Genomic DNA, 19,672 nt, shown 5'->3' with positions numbered 1-19,672 from the left:
TCCCTGTGGGTCCCCCTTTCATAAGCTTCTCCCCTCCTGGGGCTCCTGGGCCTCTGTGTCCCTCTGCACAGCAGGAGGAGCTCATGTCTGAGGTCCTTGAGCTCCCCCACCTCCCTTATCTGCTGGGGCTCCTCGAACATGACACCCCATCTTTGAACTCAGGTGGACTGAGTGTTTGTGTTCTCTCAGGGGAGGGACAGGGTCCCATGAGGCTGTGACACCCGGTGGGTGACAGTTCCGCCCTATGTACTGACCGTGTCAGGGGAACGTTCATGAAACAGAATTCAGACCTCATGTGTCTGCACCACCCACAGGGCCCTGGGTCTCCTGGGGGAGGAGAGAAGGAAGTGGGCCTCCGAGGCTGCAGGAGGGGGCAGGACCCGCAGAGCCTGGCAGGAAATGCCATCCCCCTTTCCTGTTCCTTGGACCTGGGGGCCCCGCTGAGACCCCAAGTTCTTGTCCAGGAGGCCCCCGGGCTGTGCCTCTGAGCCAGCCTTGCACAGTAACACGTGGCTGTGTCTGCAGGGTCCACGCTGGTCATGGTGAGAACCACCTGGTTCTGGAGGTGTCCTTGGAGATTGTGAGCCTGCCCTTCAGAGACTGGCTGTAATACGTGTCATTGTCCCACCACACGTGTGCCAGCCACGCCAGGGCCTCCCGGGGGCTGCCGGATCCAGCCCACACCCACACCAGTTGTGCTCAGGGAGAACCCAGAGAAGGAGCAGGTCAGCGTGAGGGTCTGGGACGGCTTCCCCAGCCTAGGGCCCGCCTCCTGCAGGGTGGCCTGAGACAGAAGCCTGTGGAGAGAGGACAGGAGGTGAGGCTCCGTCAGGGGGACAGGGGTCTCCCCCCTGAGGCGTCCTGGACGGGTCACTCACAGGGAGGGAGGGTGACCAGCAGGAGCGAGGAGCACAGCGTGTCCACGGTGGGCACTGGAGTCCTGCCGGCCCAGTGCCGTCTTTTCAGCCCCGGAGGGTGGGGCTGGGTGATTTGCATTCACGCCCATGGTCTTGAGCCCTGTGGGGAGGCAGGTCTCTGCAGTCGGGGAGGGAGTCAGTGCTGGGAGGTCAGCGAGCCTGAGCTGTGGGCTGCGTGTGCTCTGCATGGGGACACCCCAAATCAGGACCAGCCTCTCAGGGCACAGCGTCCTCAGATACGCCCTGCGCTGCGGAGGAGCCAAGGCTGGGAGGCCCCATTTTTACAGGCCGTGTGCTCTCCCGGATGCTCATCCAGGGCCCCTCGCCCTTGGGTCCTGGGTGTAGGGCTGGGCGCCGAGGCCTAGAGGGACGGTGGTCCCCCTGCCCCCAGACACCGAGCACTGAGCCTGGGGCAGACAGGACCTGGCCTCGAGGCTCTGTCCCAGCCTCCCTGCGAGTGGCAGAGACCAGGGCCACGGACAGGTCACCTCCTCTCTGTCGGGCAAGTCTGTGCTCTGGAGCGTCTGCCCTGCCTGTCACCCTCACAGGGACAGCCCAGGGACATGGCCCCATCACGGCGCCCAGTCAGGCCGGGGGTGCAGCGAGCTCACGAGGCCCCGGACAGGCTCTGGGCAGCTGGGGGACCCTCGCAGGAGCAGCTGACGGCACTGGAGGCGTTCCCTCCCCTCTGGCCCTGAGCCCTCCTGGTCCAGATGGTCCCCTCACTACACCGGGGACCCTGCAGAAGCCAGAACGTTCTAGAACATCACAGTCCTGTCCGCGCCCCTCCAGGTGGCTGACCTGAGCTCTATGGGGGGCGTCAGCCTTGTGCACCTTGTGGTTAAATAAGATGCTTCTCTCTCTTGCAGTGCTGGGCCCACAGACCTGCTGTGACTCTTGTGTGGTGCACGTGGGTGGATCGGGGTGCGTTTGTGCAGAAGGTGAGGGGTGGCAGGGACGTGAGGCTTTGGCAAGTACAGAGCTCCTGGGGCAGAGGAGACAGGTGCGAATGGGTGGAGCTGCCACCCTGCTGGCAGAGGAGCCACCGGGGACGCCCTTCCCACCCTCCCCCAGCGTGTCCCTGCTGCACCCCCGTGTCCAGGGCTCCACTCATGTTTCCGAGTCTCGGACAGAGTGAGAGGAGCCCCCGTTTGGTCACACACTCAATTTATAACGAAGAAGGCGTAGGGCTCAGCAAATAGCTGTCCTTGAAAGGATGGAATTAAATGTGACCCAGTGAGTTTCACAAGTAAAACTATTCAGTATTTTCCCACCTTGGGGTGATGACTGATACAAAGGAAGGTGTCGCTACCCTGCACCCCAGGCCCCCAAACGCAGACACACAGACGCACAGGCAGGGACAGACACCGCTCACTCGGACGTGCCCGAGCGCCTGCTGTGCACACGGGTGCCGCGGAGTCTCCGACACAGAGCCAGACGGCCCCACAGCCATTCACCGTCCTGCAGAGGGAACCTCACTGCACTATGGGGCGCAGGGACGGCCAGCACGCGGTCACTGCGTGCGCGGGGGGGCTCCACACCTTCCTTCCCCGTCTGGGTCTTCTCATGTAATTTGTTTCCGAGGTGCTCTGGCTGGGCCCCTGCACCAGGCTGAGGGACGTGGGGAGGGGCGACCTTGTCTGGCGCCTGAGCGTCTGTGAAAAGCTCCACTCTCTTCAGCACTGAGACGGGGTCGCCTGTGGGCTCTCACACTGGCCTCTGCTGGGAGAGCCTCAGACGTCCGCTGTCCCCGCTCACGTGTCCGGCGGGTTGGCTGGGACCCTGAGCTGTGAGGAGCTGAGCTGCTCTGTGGAGGCAGCAGAGCCTCCAGTTAGGTTTAGGTGACGGGGGTCAGAAGATGTGATGACTGATTGTCATTAGGGACAAGAGTGTCTGACGAACACTCTCTGCCTGTTTCCCCTGAGAAACTTGGTTCTCTTTACTGCAGACTTCACAGCCGTCTGGGCTCACACAGCCTTCCCCTCACTGTGTCCCTCCCACAGGAATGTCAGGCTGGGTCACTCGCCTTCAGTCTCCTCCACTGCAGGTACCTGGTGCTGATGGAGTTGTCTGTGGAGATGCTGACCTGGCCTTGGAAGGATGGGCTGTATCTTGTGTGCGAGTCACCAGGACAGATCATTCCCATCCACTCCAGGCCCTTCCCAGGTGACCGGCCCACCCAGGTGACCCAGCAGCTGGTGAAGCTGTACCCAGAAGCCCTCAGGGGATCCTCAGAGACTCCCCAGTTCTTCTCCTTTCTGCCCCAGAGGGCACCAGCTGCACCTGGGCGCAGGCACCTGTGTGGGAGAGCACGACTCAGGTCAGGGCTGCCTCCTGCCCTCTCTCCTCTGTGACCCCAACACATGGCCTGTGACTTGCTTGGGAGGACAGCCAGGAGCTTAGGGAGGATGGTGGGACAGCCCATCCTGTACGAGGACAGTGAGGGACACAGCAGGGGACCCAGCTGGGTGGGGAGGGACACTGCACTGTGGAGGGGGACCCAGGATTTAAATGGATGGTGCCCCAACATGGGTTTGCATATTTACCGCCAGGTCCTCCAGGTGACTTTTTTTTTTTTTTAAATATATCCTTATTAATTTCAGAGAGAGGGAAGGAGAGGGAGAGAGAGAGCTAGAAACATCAATGATGAGAGAGTCATTGATCGGCTGCAGCCCGCAACCAGGGCATGTGCCCTGACCGGGAATCGAACCCGGATCGCCTGGATCCTAGGTTGACGCTTAACCACTGAGCTACGCCGGCCAGGCTGGGTGACACATCTGATGGTTCATGACCCAGAAGTTCCAGGGCTCGGGGAGAGGTGCTGGTCTGAGCCTCCCCAGAGGGAAGGCGACACTCTCACCCAGACTGGTCCTGGCAGAAGGAAACCCCATTAGAATCTAGGTGAATTCTGGTTGGGATGGATTCACACCTCCCAGGTGGATGTGGTCTGAAGTGATCGCCTAGACGCCAACCTGTGGAGGGTATTCCTCGGGCTGGGGCCGAGGGGACAGGCAGGACTGATGTGTCTCATAATCGGCTGAGGCTCTCAGTGGGAGGAGTGCTGAAGGAAACCTCCTTTCTCACAGATACTCATGAACAAGAAGGCAGCCTGAGTTCAGGGATGTTCCATGGAGATTTTCTGTAGGAGAGACAGGGGCCAACACTGAATAGAACAAGGACATGTTGGAATCAGGGTCGGGATCAGGGTGGGGTCAGTGGATTGAAAAGTACTAAGGGACCAGCAGGGGTGAGAGGACTGGTCAATCCTCCTGACAGGCTTCTTGCTGAAGACAGGCCAGGGTGATTCCCCATCACCTGGGGTGTTGCTGGGTGGGGACCCAATGAGGCATCCAGGGTGATCATATACTAAGTGCAGGGGTTTGTAGCCAAACCAACCTCCCAGGGTTCTTGCTAATATTGGGCTGTGCAAAGATGGACCTTAATGAGTAGAGGTTGCAGCCTAGTTGGGAAGAGATTCCGAGGGGCCTGACGGAAGCTTGGTCAACGAGGGGCCCTTTCCATCACTTTCAATATTTCCTGCCTGTCTCTTCTGGCCTGAAATGTTTCTCTTGAGAAATGTGCTGAGAGTCCAGTGGGAGCTGTCTTGTAGGGAAGTAACTGCTTTCCTCTTCCCTCTTTTAAAATCCTCCCCGTGTTCTTAACCTTTGCCACTGTAATTCTGCGGTGTCCTGGTGTGAACCTATTTGGGTTCGTCTTCTTGGGACTCTGTGTGCTTCCTGGATTTGTGTGTCTTTCCCCTTCAGCTAGTTAGGAAAGTTCTTGTCATTATTTCATCAACTAGGTTCTCAATCACTTGGTCTCTGTGTTCTCCTGCTGGAATTTCTATGATGTGGATGTTGTTTTATTTAATGATTCCCAAAGTTCCCTTAAACTACCTCATTCTTTTAAAATGTTTATGTTTTTTGCTTCTGCGATTGTACATGTTTTCTACCCTTTCATTCAAATTCCTGAGACAGTCCTCTGCTGCATCCAACCTACTTTTTATTCCTTCCAGTGTTTTCTTTTTTATAAATCCTTACATGAAGTTATTTTCTCCATTGCTTTTCAGAGACAGTGGTAGTGAGAGAGAGAGAGATGGAATCATCCATGTGAAAGAGACACAACAATTAGGTGTCTCCCACAGACAACCTGGACCTGGGATCCAGACTGTAACCAAGGTAGAAGACCTTGACGGGGAATTCAACCCCAGACCCTTCAGTCCATGGGCAGAGGGAAGCCCTACAGCATTTCACAGCTGGGTGCTATGTGGGTGCCTAGTCTCAGCTCTGGTGAGCTGGGCTGTGGCATATTTTTGGGTCACGGTTCCGGACCTCTCAGGGGGAACCTCTGTCCTAATATATCCCTTGGAAATCCCAGCCTGTCTCCCATGGGAGCAGGGCCAACCCCTTTCACCTGTCAGGACTTCCTTCCAGTCCTGAGGTGGCTCCTGCTCCCAGTACTTGGTTGAAAGTCTCCTCTTCAGAGAGTCTGTAGTTGGTAATTTAGGGTGATTGATCCCCATTCTGTGGTCATTCCCACTTGGTTCGGGGAGCATCTGAGAGAAAGATGCACCTACTCCTCCATCACCTTGACCTCGCCCTCTGCATTTTAGTTCCTACAAACAGGATATGTCCCCTGTGTTTCATGTGAGGACTTTGCTGCTAATATAGTAAAACTGTTGAAATGCAGAGCCATCAGTGGTAGTCAGAGAGTCACAGGTATAGAGACTCTTGTAGAGACTGTTCTAAAGAGAGGAAGCTATGAGCCCTCAGAGGAATCAGCCTTAAACACCACCTGCAGATGCTGCTGAAGATGAAACATAGAGTGGTGGTTCCAGTGTGCCCCTGGTGTCCTGAGCTCCTCCTGCAACCCATCCCTACCAGGGTGGAGGCTGCAAGAAAAGTACCCATAAATCTGGACGTGACTTTGGAACTGGGTGAGGGGAGGATGATGGACTTGTTTTGAATCACACAAGAGAAATATGCCTGGTTCTCATGGAAAAAGTGTTACTGGACCTATAGGTTTAGCACCTCTTCCAGTGAAGACCCAGAAGGAAGCACAGGGCAGGATGGAGACAACTTATTTAATCCTAGGAAATCCCTGAAAAATTATGAACTGGAGCTGCTTAGAAATAAAAACGTTAATGATGCTGCAGGATGGGACCTAGTGACATAAGGAATGGTCATTGCTAACTGGTGGGAATGAGATTCCCTGTTATCTACACTCACACCCTCACAGTGTCTCTGTCTACAAGGTGACAACTCCACAGGTCTAAGGGAATAGCACTTGGGTATCTTTGGGGTCATTACTCACATGGTCTCTTTATGGGTCACCCAGGAGCATAATTCATTGGGGTCCCACTTATGAATCTCTCAACTCAAAGAGGGAAGAAAGGACACCCCTCCCAGGAGGACGTAAGGTCATTTTGTTTCTGTAGGACAGGTCATAATATTACTGGACCAGAGCCCGTGTCTCCGTCCAACACGGTCCTCATCATCATCACCGTCATAAGCAACATCACCATCACCATCATCACCATCATCATCATCATCATCATTTACTTATTTATTAGCATTTTTCTCATTTTGTGTAGTCTTTGTTTTGTACACACATATTAAGCCATTATATTTTTTTCTGCTTCTTTCTTCTAATTGTTCAGTGAAATGTGGAGCCAGACTCTCTCCTCTGTCCTGTGACTCCTGACATCTGTTGGCTATTCCTGCCTCTTCCCCGTTTGCACCACTCAGGAATCTGATAAGAAAAGTGGGGTCTCCTCTGTAGAAGTCCTGGGGAGATTGAAACCACACCAGCCCCTGGGAGCAGAATTCCTCCCTCCCCACCACCTCGCCAAGATCAAAGCCCTAAGCCAGTCCCCTCTCTTGGCTCCATGAGAGCCTGTCTGACTTGCTGAAGAGCCTTCCCTGTGCTTCCCAGAGTTTTCAACTCTGTACGTGATAAACATCCTGTGCCTTAGTTGTGGCTTTTGCCTCAGCCTGGATATTTGCACCGTGTCGTCCGGGGTCCTTCTCCCTCTGTCTGGTGTCACATACACTTGGTGCTGTGAGCATGACGACAGGTCAATGATTGTCACCACCTGGGTCTTTCTTCTCTAGCTTTCTGTTCACACCCCTCAGGTGCCCGCTGTCCTGAACCCATGTGTCCTGCTGCTGGATAGTTGGGACAGTGAGCTGTGTGGGCCTGAGCTGCTCTGTGGAGTCAGCAGAGCCTCCTGTTAGATTTAGGTGATGGTGGTCAGAAGATTTCACGATTAATTGTCATTTGGGGAAAAGAGTGCATGCAAAAGACATTCTGCCTGTTGTCCATGTGAGAAAGTGGTCTCTGTTTACAACACACATTTCTAAATGACAGACCTCAGAGGAAAGCGCAGAATCAGGAATCCACAGAGGTTCCTGAGGGAAACTGTGGCCTGAAGAGGAAACCAACCAGGAACAGCCCAAACCGCCCACTGCACCTGCTCCTGGGAGGGTCCTTGTGCTCAGGGCCCCTGGCACCTTGGTGGCCGCAGCCCCTCCTGCAGGGAGGTTTGTGTCTGGCTCACACTGACCTCCCCTCACTGTGTGTTGTACAGAAATACACGGCCGTGTCCTCGGTGCTCAGTTGGCTCAGCTCCATGTAGGCCGTGCTGGTCGATGTGTCTCTGGTCATGGAGACTCTGCCTTGGAACTTCTGGGCGTACTTTGTAGCTCCACTGTTAGGGTTAACCTCCCCCATCCACTCCAGCCCCTGTCCTGGGGCCTGTCGCACCCAGTGCATATAGTAGCTGGTGAAGGTGTACCCAGAAGCCTTGCAGGAGACCTTCACTGAGGCCCCAGGCTTCCTCACCTCAGCCCCAGGCTGTACCAGCTGCACCTGGGAGTGGACACCTGCGGGGAGGACACAGGAGTGAGAGGAAATCCCCCTTGACTGTCCCTGGTCCCCCCTCCACCTAGGGCCTGGGGGCCCTTACCTGTAGCCACGGCCACCAGGAGCAGGGTTGTCCAGGTCCAGTCCATGGTGCGGGGCTGTGCTGGGCTCTGCTGGAGGGGAGGGTGAGCTGTGGGGATGTGCTCAGGGCACAGACTCGTCCACATAAACCCAGTCTCCCTCCTCTCATTTGCATATTCACGAGGCAGAGCATGTCATAGCTGGACCCCACCTGAGAGAAGATGAAGACACGGGGACCACCTGGGCCAGCTCTGGGCTTTACACCTGGATGTCTTATTCCTGGATCAGTTTGTCTCCAAAATGCTGCCCCTAGTGAGTCACTAAGCCCCTCCCTGTGCCAGTCCCTACAATTCGGATGAGCAGAAGCCACAGGTCCACGAGCTTTGTGGGTGGTTCTTAGGGCTCATCAGTGGACAGACCTGCTCCTGGGAAACACGATATTTACAGGCAAATCATCAGTCCCTGCCCATCTCTCAGGCTCTATTGATATTTCCCAGGAAGACCAGGCCCTCGGAGGAAACCCCTGCCCAGCTGCCCTGCACCTGCTCCTGGGGCAGCAGCCCCGGGCTCCTGGGTCCTGAGCGCCCCCTGCTGCCCAGCCCATGCTCTGAGGGGGGTCCTGCTGGGCTCCCAGGGCACTGACCTCTCAGCATCTCTAGTCCAGGAGTGAAGGCTGCGCCCGACTCAGAATGTTCCCTCGGGGACCCCACATGCTTTTGACATCTCTGGACAGAGGGACCTGGCCCCCCGGATCCCAATGGCTCTGCCTGGAGAACCCAAGACAGGGCTTTATGGAGCCAACAGGGACCCCTCCCTGGACCTGCCCGATGCACGGACACAGCCGACTCTCCTCTGAGTCCAGAAGCTGTCGGGGGCTCTGGGGCCTCTTATGTCCTCAGGTTCCTCTGGCTGAAGGACCCATCTAAATATCCCCGTGTATGGCTCAAGTTTCACTGCTACAATTCTATTATTCAATAAATTAGAAAGACACACTCTGTGGAGGATTTTCATCATAATGACCCTAAATGTCCCTTCTCCCCTGTACCCAGCACATGGGCGGGGCCCCCACACTGACCCTGACCTAGTGTGTGACCAGCTTCCACAAACAGAGGAAAGCGAACACCCTGGACGTGAAGACTGGAGCGAGCCCGCCCTGTGGTTTCCTGTTCTCCCAGCAGCTGGACCTGCAGACGCCACAGCGAGAAGGGTCCTGTCTGGTCCTGGGAGGTCAGACCCAGGGGCCCATGTCCAGTCCCTGCAGACACACTGACCCGCCATGTGGGGAGGGTCACACAGGTCTACACCCTCTGGTGCCCATTGTGAGAGCACAGCCCTGAGCCCTGAGGGCAGGACCATGGAGGACACTGGACAGGGGTCTTCTCAAGAGGAAAACAGGTGGCTATGCAGGAACAGGGCCCTGAGAGTGGGCCTCGGTCATCACTGTCCCTGTGGAGCAGCATCAGGGTTGTCTCCACAGTGTCTCCTGATGTTCTGACTGCCTCCCTTTTGTCCTGATCACTCCCTGATTGTCCCTGGTGTCCCCCTGTTGTCTTGAGGGGACCCTGAAGGTATCGATGTCCTCTGGTGAATCCCGAGTGCCCCACGGATTTTGTGAGAAGCACCTGAATGACCTCAGCACCCCCTGATGTCCTGGGGCCCCTGGAAAACCCCACCCCAGACACAGAAATGGACAAAGCTGTCAGCAGGCTCATGAGTCCACCCGAATCCTCAGGAGTCCACGTCGGAAACCCAAGAGGAAACCTCCTCACTCCTGGTAGGACGGCTACTACGTGAGAAACAAACCAGAGAAAGCAGGTCCCGTGCTGGGGAGCGAGGGGAGGAAGGAGGCCTTGCACCCTCCTGGTGGGAAGGTGACGTCCTTCAGCTGCATGGGAAACGGCACGTTGGTCCCTCCAGAAATGGAAGGAGAAGCCTGTTCGACTGAGCAACCAGCCCTGGTGTCCCTGCAAGTGACCAAGACGGAGTGTGAAGAGGTGCTGCCCTGCCCACTCACTGGGCAGGAATCAGTCGCCCAGACGGGGAGCCACCCAACGTCCATCACGGATGAAGGGACAACCGGTGTCCTAACGCAGGACAGGATATCACTCAGCCTCCAAACGGAGAAATCCTGCCACAAGCCCAGCGTGGGTGACACTGGGGCCAGTGAGCTCTGTGAAATGAAGACTCAGGTAAAGCCAAGTGTTGTACGATCCCAGGTAGGCTGTGAACTAAATTAGGTTTCCTTCCAGCAGAGTGTGGAGGAGCCCGGGGCCTGGGTGTGGTGAAGGCCGGTGCCAGGCACGTGGAAGAGCGGAGGGTGGGCTGCCCTGGGGTCCTGGGCGCCTACGGGAGCAAAGTCGGAGGTAGCTGGAGGAGGCAGCTGCTGGCAGGACAGACACCAGACCCTGACCACGGACACGAAATTCACAGGGGCCTGGGTGTGTTTGCCTCCGAGTGTGGAGCCGTCCATCCCTCAGGGCCCTGTGGACAGCAGGGAACCTTGGTGCACAGGGTGGAGCTTTGCCCTGGGAAGGGGGAGACAGAAGCCCCCCAAACCAGAGCAGCCCCCTGGGTCGTCTCTGAGACCCGCTCCCTTCACTCTGAGCCATCACTGGGCCCACGGTGCTCACGTGGGCAGCACCGAGCCTTATTTCTCATGGCCGAGTAAGGTTCCAGGGGTGGGTGTCCCCTGTTTTCATTTGCTTCAGTTTGTGAACATGTATTTTTTTTAAATATATTTTTTCTTGATTTCAAAGAGAGGGAGGGAAAGGCAGAGAAAGAGGAACATCAATGATCAGAGAGTCATTGATCCGACTTGGAATCGAGGCTGCAACCCGGGCATGTGCCCCGACCGGAAATCGAACTGTGATCTCCAGGATCCTAGGTGGATGCTCAACCTCTCAGCCACGCCCAGCAGGGAAACATGTCATTTTAAATCCGTATGTAAAACATATTTAACCACAACATTCATGTTACATATCATAGTAGAATCATGTTTGATAACAACTCATAACATATTATATCACAGAGCACAGCTGGTAATGTCCTCACTGCATTTGCATGGAGAAAATGTGTTCTGTAGAGTAAGAGCAGTGCAGAAATTGATGCTAGTTTTCAAATGCAGTTTAGTCTGAATTATTGATGACATTTTACTTTCTTCATTTGTAAACTGAGAAGGACTTTGGGGTGTTTGTAGCTACTAACACTAAGATGTGAGTAATATTTTGATATATTTTTGTGTGAGAAGAATTCATTGTTCTGGAGGAAACACTGCTGGTGGGACGGCTGAGGGGCATGTGAAGAACACGTGTAATTTCTAAGAAGCTGCGACTCGGGATGTGAGCAGAGAGAACAGGACCTGCAGGGGCTGGAGCGTGAGGGTCGCCGTCACGGCGGATGTGTCCCCTGAAACAGCAAGGTCACCTGCTCGCCTGTCGTCTGCAGGGAGAACAAGAGGAATCAGAGCCCCAGGGGAAGAGCAGGACCCGGCCTGGGTGCAGCTGAGGGACCTGAGGGGAAATCCCTGCTCCCTACAGGCAGCCCCTCCGCCCTCCCTCTGGCCCTGCTCCTGGGCTGTTCTCTGGTCAGTGTGTCCTGAGGGCCCTGGTGGCCACAGCCCCTCCTGCAGGGAGGTTGGTGTGTGGCTCACACTGACGTCCCCTCACTGTGTCTCTTGCACAGAAATACTCGGCCGAGTCCTCAGATTTCAGGCTGTTCATCTGCAGATACAGCGTGTTCTTGGCGTTGTCTCTGGAGATGGTGAATCGGCCCTTCACAGACTCTGCATAGGATGTGTTATTTCCATGAGGATTAATCATTCAGACCCACTCCAGCCCCTTCCCTGGAGCCTGGCGGACCCAGCTCATATAGTAGCTACTGAAGGTGAATCCAGAGGCTGCACAGGAGAGTCTCAGAGAACCCCCAGGCTTCACCACGGCTCCCCCAGACTCCACCAGCTGCACCTCACCCTGGACACCTGCAAACACAAAAACGTCCTGGTCAAGAAACCATCACACGTCCACAGCTTTTCTCACTCATGTCCACTCACACACTCAGTGTCTCTTTTTCTCCATAAATTACCTCTTAAAATAGCAACAAGGAAAACCCAACTGTGCTCAAGCACCATGGTTACTGGTCCGTGTTCAGTCCTGACCAGTGAATGAGAACAGTTGGGGATCCCGGGGCTGGGCTCCTGTCCCAGAGCTGCAGGCCCGGGGCTGGGCTGGTTTTTATGGCCACAGGGGCGCTATTTGCATGGCTTCCTACTATATAGAGACTCAGGGTTTAACCTACAGAGAAGGCAGTGCCTCTTTGGGGGTGAGAGTGTCCTGTGGCCTTGGGATGGCCATGAAAGATTTAATTATCTAAATACAGAATCATAAGGTTTCATTCAACCCAACAGACTGTACCTGGTCCCAGTGAGTCCAGGATCTGGCCTGTGCTCCTCCACACTCACCACGACTGCTCCCATAAGCCAATTCCAAGGCAGAACGGGACCTGTCCAGTGAGGGTGCAATACCCCAAGTATTTAACAAGAGCATGAATGAAAGTCTGTCTTCTGGTGTCATCCAGACTTCAGCGATGTTGACAAGCACCTTCCTGGGAAAGAGACCTGAGGCTGCAGGTCTTGTAAGAGGGGCCTCCATGTACGTGGTGTGTTGGTGCCCTTGGCACTCAGTATCTCTGGCTCCCTGACCTTCAAGGAGACCAACAAGCCTGAGTGTTGAGAAGATGCTTTTCTATCCTGAGGACCCAGAGACACTGAAAAGTTAGAGAGATTCATGGAGCTGATCGCGGGCTCTGAGTTTCCAACAATCAGAAAGACATTTATAGGGGTTCTCTCCAGACACTAATGGAAAACATTAAAGAAAGTAATGAAATAAATAATTTGTGAAAAAAATATAAACCAGGACACCTATGAACAGTGTGGCTGTGTGAATTTAAGGTGAATTATTCATCAATGAGATGGAGACCTTGGCAGTTAATATTCAGTCAATGCCATGGTGATTGGAGTGAAATTGATCCCATGGCCTGTATTTTGGCAAGTTCAGTTATTACCATTTAGAGTGTTTATTGTAAAAAGGGGACAGCTCTACATTTCCATAGCATTTGGATAATTGTTTTGTACCATCTACATGCAAGAAAAGCATATTAAAGTATATTTTCAGAGTATGGACATAAAAACTGAACACTGACATGACAGTAACCCCCTTCCTCATGTTGGACATGAGCTCAGTGGATCTTGAGCACCCAGGGGTCCTGAGAGCACGTTTTCTTCCCAGTCTCACAGAGGTTTAGAGTCCCCCCCTCCTTATTCAGGTGCCTGTCGGGTCCCTTCCAGCAGCAGCACTATGGACCCTGCTGTTCACAGGACGTCCCCCCTGAGTTATTTCCATCCACTGGCCCCTCCCGCTGCTCCTAGGCCGTCAATCCCCAGGGGTCTCTGGTGCATCCCAGGTGAGCCCTGTGTCTCTCCTGTGGCTACGACCCTATTGCAAGAGCCTTTGACAGAATCTCCTTTCCAATTTAGCAACTGTCAGAAGAGCTTTTCTGTAGTAACAGAGAGAACACAGTGAAAGAAGCTTCAGACTCAATAATCCACAGGCAGCAGACAGGCTGAGGGACGTGCTCTGCTCCAACCCCTGCATCTTCAGGAGGGGGGATCCGAGAGCAGGGCCCAGGCCCGGGGTTGGGGTCTGAGCCTCAGAAGGCTGATCCCAGGCCCTGTGCGGAGTGGATTTTGCTCAGAGGGATGTCTTGGCCTTGAACTGAGTCCCCTGCATGGTTCTGTGGTTATTTTCTTCTCACTGTGCACATGTGATGAGTATTGTGCTCTGAGACCTAGAATCCTTTTCTGCCCGTTGTTGGGAGGTAGCTCTTGGTCTCCCCGCATGTTTTCAGGGCTGTGTTGTGGGAGGCTGTGTGGGCAGGAAGGGGCTCCCAGGGTTAGTGGTTTGGAGACCAGAGCTGGGCCGGAGCTTATCTGCTTCCTGAAGGCTGGGTGGCCAGGCCCTCTCGGCCACCGATGGAGAACAGGTGGTCTGGGGCTCCACTGCCCCACAGGTGACCAGCACTCCCCCGCTGGGACCTGGCCCCTGGGCACCTTTGGCCAGGAAGGGAGCCCGGTGAGTGCGGCCCTGAGCCCCCGCCTGGGGCTCTGGACTGTCTAGGGACAGGGGATTCACAGGAGACACACTTGTGAAGGGGTGTGCACTGGCTGCTGGGGTCCAGCTGTGGGCTGGGGCACTTGCTGCCCGGTGTGGACCTGGGAGGGGCTGTGTCATGGGGGCTCCATGGAGGACTCCACCTGGGTGGCTGTCCCCCACGAGGGGAGGGCCGTGGGCTCTGCTGACCGCTGAGTGTCAGCTGTGTGCTGGCCGCCTGGCCTGGCTTTCTGAAAGAGCTGAGACCCCGTGAGCCCTCTGTGAGCTCCTGCCCAGCCAGCCCTGGCGAAAGGCCTCGCTTAGGAGGTCTGTGGTCTGGGTGGACGTTTGGGGCCGGCAGTGCTCTGGGCTTCCTGGGTGTTGATCCCGAGCCTGGGGTGTCTGTGCTCCTGCTGCTGGCTCTGGATGACATAAGTGGGGTCTCAGGCCTGCTGGCCCCTGGCCCGGGGCACTGGTGGCAGGACTGGGATGCTCACCTCAGAGGTCAGCTCTGGCCAGGGCCCCCGGAGCTGCCTCAGGAGGGTGAGGACAGGACGCAGCCCTCCACTGACCAGCCCAGCTCCCCCCCTCAGCGTGGAGTGGGACATCGAGGGGCATCCCAGGCTGTGGGGTTGCCCATGGAGCCTGTGACTGCCTGGCCAGCAGCCGGGCTCCATCTCTGACCTCCGGCCGGGCGCTGGCTCCCCGAAGGCCCTGGGCAGTTCGAGTTACAGCCTGTCTCACAGTGGTAGTTCCCACTATACCCACTGTGACTCAGGGCTGCTCAGAATCCCCTCGTTGGGTCCTGGCCTGGGGGCCTCTGAGGTGGGGACTGGGCTTCCGGGAGCAGTTTCCTGTTGGGCAGGGCTGGACCAGCAGGGGTGGGCTCTGGGTGGCCACGGGCAGGTTTTATGAGTGGCCTGTGGCACTGTGAGCCCCAGCCGCTGCTATATCCCACACTGTCTGAGGCTCGCACAAATTCTGCCAGGACCCGGGGTGGTGTGGACATTGCGCCTGGCTGTGTAGGGGCCCCGCCTAGGCCGCGGAGGCCCCTGTCTGGCCCGGGACCCCCCCTTAGGCTGTGGAGTCCCCTGGGGATGGAGGGTGAGAGCGTGGGGCATCTCCTGGCTGGAAGGGGGCGCTGCCCTCAGGCCCCGAGGGCAGGCTTAGCTGTTCGGCCACTTCCCGGGGAGGGTTTCTGGCCGAGTGAGTCTCACTGTGGTACCAGCTGCTACTGTACCACGGTGACACAGGCAGGACCAGAAACCTCCTGGCCTGTTGGGGGCTCAGCACACCTCCGTGGTCTTTGGCCTTGTAGGCGGGGCAGGCTCCGTCCTTGCTGGACGCGTCTCCTGAGCTCTGGAGGCCCCGAGTCCCAGTACGTTTGGGTTTTTCGGGCATTTTCAGCCTGGTCCCGTGCCGGAAGGAGCCCCGTGGTGCATGGACCCTGTGGCAAAGGTGCCCTGGATTGGAGTGGCAGCCTGAGCCCAGGCCTGGTGTTCGGGCATCACTGGGGTGCTGTGGCAGGGGACCCCTGAGGGCTGGGGAGCAGAGGCTCACACGGGAGCTTTTGGGTCCGGCCTGAGCCACTGGAGGTATTCGCACCGAGAGGGACCCATGCAGAGTCTCCCCTGTGCCGGGCAGGGTGGGGTGGGGGCGGGCCATCTGCTGAGCGCCCCTCCTCCTGCAGCTGCCCAGCCCCTTCCCTGCACCCAGGCACACTGTCTACCCTGGCCCTGCCATGCTGCCTGGAGCTGCCAGGGGAGCGGGTGGGGTCCTGGAGCTTGTGGGGGATCAGCTCAGCTCCAGATCCTCTGCACACCCCCTCCCCACGGAGGGGGTCCTGGTACATCCCTGTCCCTGTCCAGTGGAAAATGGAGGGGCTGGGGGGGGGCGAGGGGGCGAGGACTGAGACCCTGGGAAGGGGCACTGTGGTTGGGCTCTTAGTCCGTGTATCCAGGCCTGAGGCTGGGTGCCAGGAGGGACTCCCCTGTGGCCGGAGCTCCGTCCTGTCCCGTGGCCTCTGGATGGGGCATGGGCTTCAAGGGCCAGGAGCCTCTGGGGCTGGGCCTGAGCAGCTAGGCATGGGGAGCGGGGCCAGCTCTGGGCAGGAGGGGTGGACACCTCAGGTTTGCTGGAGGCCTGGTCAGTGCTGCCCAGGGCTCATACACTGGACACCAGCGAGGTGGGGAATGACCTCCCCACCTGCAGCTTCCCTGTGCCTGCTCTCAAGCCAACTGTGAGGTCACCAGCCTTTATGACAGTTGGGAGGACCGCAGGAGTGGCTGTGACCTGTCCCGAGCTGGGGCACTGTGGCCAGGTGGGGGCAGTGAGTTCTGAGCTCAGTGACAGAGTGCCGGGCAATATGGCTTGTCCCAGGACCCGGGTAGAGGCCTATGGTCACAGCTGCCCACCTGGTTCTGGCTGGGGTCACGGCCCCGCCTGCCGTCCTAAAGGGATAAGCCAAAGCAGGTGCTGCCTCAGGAAGCTGAGCTGCAGACAAGGCTGAGGGCTGGGGCGCAACTGAGGGGCCTCTGGGTGCCCCGGGGTCCTGAGCTGCACCTGCAGATTCACCTTTGGGAGTGGTCCCTGTGGCTGGTGCAGGCAGGGTGCAGGGCAGGCACAGGGCCCTGGGCGACCTGGGCTGGGGGACGGTGCTGAGTGGGTCCCAGTTGTTGCTATGGGTGGCGTCACGGTGGTAGCTGTAGGCACCTAGACCACGGTCTGACGCCCTGTGACAATAACTGGGGCCTGGAGGCGGGGCCTCGTGCACCAGGGTCCGCCAGGGCTGCCGAGGAGGCTGGGAGCTGCCCTGGGACCCGCCAGGCCGCCAGGCGCTGGGGGGCCTGCGGCCCCTGGGGTGGGCTGGGCGGGGAGAGGAGGTGCTCAGGACGCCTGGGTCGGTTCAAGGTGAATGCCCTGTGCGTAGACCCAGGGGGAGCTGAGAGGACTAAACATAGGGATTTGGGGTCTGCGGCACTAGCAGGGCTTGAGCCACTGCCCAGGGTGGGGACAGGGTGGAGCTGCCCGACCTGGCCTGTGAGAACTGCCTGTGGGGGCCTGGGCTGAGCTCGGGGCTCAAGTGGGGATCGCGTGTGTCTCTGATGTCCAGGGTCCGCGGGTCTGCGGGCCATTGGATGGGGCGGGCAGCCCCTCAGGGACCCTCTGCGAGTTACACAGGGGTCTGGGCCACCCCGAGGGCTCACCTGGGCCCATATCTGCCTTGGGGGGGGCATTGAGTGGCAGGCCTTGGTCGGGATCAGGGGACAGGGGTGGGACAGTGGCTGGGAGGAGGGAGGCTTAGGGCTGGGCCGTAAGATCTCAGCCCCCAGACAGGCTCTGGCTGGAAGAACTGTCCCCACAGCCACTGTCCTGAGGGCCGCTGGCTGGGCCTTTGAGGTGGGTGCTGGGGTCTGACCCAGGATGACAAACCCTTGGTCACAACCCTACTGTCTGGAGCCGCCCTCCCGGGGAGGTCCACTCGTGGGGCGGCCCCTGAGACGGAAGCCGGGATGTGGACGGGGTCTGCGTGCTGCGGGTGGGTGGCAGCCGAGATGTGCAGCCAGAGCAGGGGTGGCCCTGCTGAGGACATTGGGAGGCCTGGACGCTGTCCCCCCCAGGAACCTGGCAGCCCGGTTCAGACCAACCTGGCTCGGCCTGACCGGGCGCAGTGGGTGCCCATGCTGCTGAGGAGGGGTGGGCCAGCTCCTTGGAGGGGCTCTCCTTGGAAGCCAGTCCCTGTGGTTGGATTTCTACTTGGTGCGTGAGACACACCCCTGCCAAAGACCTGCACAGCCTGGTCCCGGGGGAGAGGCCCTTGGAAGCCCCTCAGGGCGCGCCAGGGACCGACCCACCAGCTTCGGGACTGGCTGTGGGCTGGGAAGTGCCCCCACCCCGGGAACCCCGCCCCGCCCCAGCTTATCAGTGAGCCACGGCTCCGTCCAGTACACTCCCAGCCTCAGCTTCCCTGAGGGAGTCCGGGGTCCTTCTCTTGGGAGCTTGACCTCGGACGCCTGCCCAGTGCCACCCTGGCCTTGCTGACTCCTGCTGGTGTTGAGCCCCAGGGCTCTTTCTATCATTTTGTGGGCATGTGCCTGTGGGGTCAGGGAGGCCCCCCGGCTGCAGGTGGGTGCCTGGCTCAGGGGCTGAGCTGGCTGAAAGCGGCCCCAGAGGAGTAAGCTCAGGGCCACCACCTTGGGAGCACCCCTCGTGGCCCGGGCCTGGCAGTGTGGCTGGGTTTTTGGTGCCAGGTCTGTCACTGTGGTAACCGTAGTTATAGTAGCACAGTGGGAGGGCCCTTGGCAAAAAGCTCCTGGGTGTGGGGGGGGCCCTGCCCTGCCTGAGGTCCTGGCCCAGTGTCGGGGGCCGGTCTGCAAGAGGCACAGGGGTTTCACAGTCCCCTGGAGTTGGCAGGACAGGCCCTGGCTTGGGGAGCTGTGGGGGCCACGCCTTCACTGTGCTGCCCGCCTGTGGGTTTGCGTTTGGGGATGCACGGCTGTGGTGCCACCATGCCCATGCTGACATGCCCCGTTCAAGGTCCAGGGGCGGTGTCACTCGGCCGAGGGTGGGGCCAGGCTTGGGCTCTGGTGGGGTTTTTGATGGGCCCTGTGACACCGTGACTGTAGCATCCACTAGCATCACAGTATTCATAACACAGTGACACAGACCCGTCCCTAATCCCACCCAGGGCCGGGGATGACCTGTGGACCGAGCCAGGGCCCCAGGGAGGCTGTGGGTGGGTTCAGGGCTGGGGCCACTCGGCTGGTGGACGGGACCAGGCCCGGCTCCGTCATGAGGCTCCTGGGCAAGGCGCGACCACCTCAGCCTGCTGTCGGTGCCCAGTTTGGAACCCAGCTCCATTGTGGCGGCCTTCTGGGTTGCTCTCAGTCTTTGTAGGGGTCACCATGGGGACTTTGGTCCTCCTGGGGCCAGCGGGTGACCCTTACTTGGGAATTGGCTCCTGCTGCTGCCGGCCTGGGGACTCCAGGTCCAAAATGTGCTTGCTGTCCCGTGGGAGATCTGAAAGGATGGCACAGCCTTGCCTGCCTGACGCAGCTTCAGTCCTATCTGCCCCAGGAGGTCCTGGAACAGGTGCGGGGCGGCCCCGGTGCAGGGAGGCCCAGGTGCGGGGAGGCCCAGGTGCGGGGAGGCCCAGGTGCGGGGAGGCCCAGGTGCAGGGCGGCCGTGTGCTTCTCCTCCGGGACACCTACCCTCCTGCTCCTCCAAGGGGGGCCTTGGGCCGTGGCGGCACTGGCACTGCCCGCCCGAGGACACGCCCTCCTGAGCCCTCCGGGCATGGAGTCTGTGTGATTCTGGGTGACTGGTTGTCATCAGGCCTCAAAGCTCTGGCCTGTTGAGTGGGGTCTCCCTCTGCAGAATGGACGCCTGTCTGTGTGTAGTCCCACCTGAGCGCCTCACCAGCGCCCTCCTGCCTGGGGGGCTGCCCGGGCCTGGTGCTGGGGATCGTTGTTCTCAAGTCCCCCATGAGGTCCTGGAGCCGAGGGCCAGCCCTTTGTCTGGACCCTGTCCCCGGTCCCTGCGGGTCTTTGGGCCTCCACACCTCTGCCCCTGGATGGCGGGTCCCCTGAGTGCCTCCGTCCCCTGATGCTCTGTGGCCCGGCCCCGGGGAGCATGATGGTACCGTCCCTCTTTGGTCTCGGGGTGGGC

At 58.4% G+C, this 19,672-nt stretch overlaps 1 pseudogene; it reads right to left on the bottom strand.

Moving 5' to 3' along the window:
- Nucleotides 1-616: 616 nt before the first annotated feature.
- Nucleotides 617-7,930, bottom strand: LOC148093967 (immunoglobulin heavy variable 1-46 pseudogene; annotated as a pseudogene).
- Between the last annotated feature and the right edge of the window lie 11,742 nt (nucleotides 7,931-19,672).

The sequence above is a fragment of the Miniopterus natalensis genome, chromosome 1 (assembly GCF_054644295.1).
Source record: "Miniopterus natalensis isolate mMinNat1 chromosome 1, mMinNat1.hap1, whole genome shotgun sequence".
NCBI lineage: Eukaryota > Metazoa > Chordata > Mammalia > Chiroptera > Miniopteridae > Miniopterus > Miniopterus natalensis.
Note: the sequence above shows the minus strand (reverse complement) of the source record. Positions and strands in the feature narration are given on the sequence as shown.